Source organism: Morone saxatilis, unplaced genomic scaffold (assembly GCF_004916995.1).
Source record: "Morone saxatilis isolate NCDOM2014 unplaced genomic scaffold, NCSU_SB_2.0 Contig19, whole genome shotgun sequence".
In the NCBI taxonomy this organism is placed as follows: Eukaryota; Metazoa; Chordata; class Actinopteri; family Moronidae; genus Morone; species Morone saxatilis.
In genome coordinates this window covers 10555165-10556101 of record NW_023339751.1, presented here as the reverse complement: position 1 = coordinate 10556101, position 937 = coordinate 10555165, and the positions used below count along the sequence as shown (strand labels likewise).

Here is a 937-nt window from a genome sequence, read left to right as displayed (position 1 = left end):
GTGAAAAGGCAGCTTAAAAAACAATAACAGCACATTCAAAACACAGTGCACACGAGAAAAATACAAAATACAAATAATGGAGATAGAAACTGGAGCAAATAAGCCTTTGGTCGGAACTGAGTGGCAGTATTGCACATTGAATAAATGACAATTTGACCCTGTTACACCTAATTTTCAAAAGCGTGTATCTTCCTGAAGGAGAGGATGATGTGAAATTCCTGAAACGTTTTTTTGGGTGACTTGTCAACTAAAAATGTCTACTTCTCTGCATGGATTTTAAAGGCCACCTTGCCAATGTTGCCTTGTTGCTCCCTGTTTTGCACACTTACATCCTCTTACAGTACACAACAATCAGTAGTAAGGTCAGTGTTCTATGACCTGTAAAATAACACCACAAAACCACCAACGTCTTGTCAACATTTAACTTCTGCAGGAAATAAAGTCTTTCTATCCCTTTCCGGCATGTACAGTAACACTTTGATCAGACTTTGACTGAACTGGTTGCACATAAAATACACTGTGCTGTAAAGGCATCCACATACTTAACAACATCAGATGTCTGGGGGAACCACACCAGGCTGTGATAGATGCCATCTCTGGGCGTTGAGCCGGTCTGATGTATGTGCGTGTCGCCCTTCGCTTCCCTGTGACTTTGGCTGGAGTAAACAGCTGACAGGGCCAAAAGAGTCCACTAACACTCTAACCCTCTCTCCCTCCAGTCCTCCATTTCTTCTCTCAAGCTTACCCTCGTCATGTTCTCTTTCTTTCTCTCGCCTTTCCTTTTTTTCTCGCCTGGCACCCGCTCAGTACTAAGGTCCTATATTTCAGACTCTATGGGTACAACAAGCACATGCCCCTCTGCAGATGTCTGTATAAATCAAACTGAAGGTCCAGTGGTGCTGGATGATCTTGAAGCTGGTCACACACACACACACAC

General features: G+C 43.3%; 1 protein-coding gene across 1 annotated transcript in view; it reads right to left on the bottom strand.

The window, feature by feature from the left end:
• The window catches only part of crtac1b (cartilage acidic protein 1b), a 19091-nt gene that overhangs the window by 9961 nt on the left and 8193 nt on the right, over window positions 1–937 (bottom strand). The window lies entirely within an intron of this gene.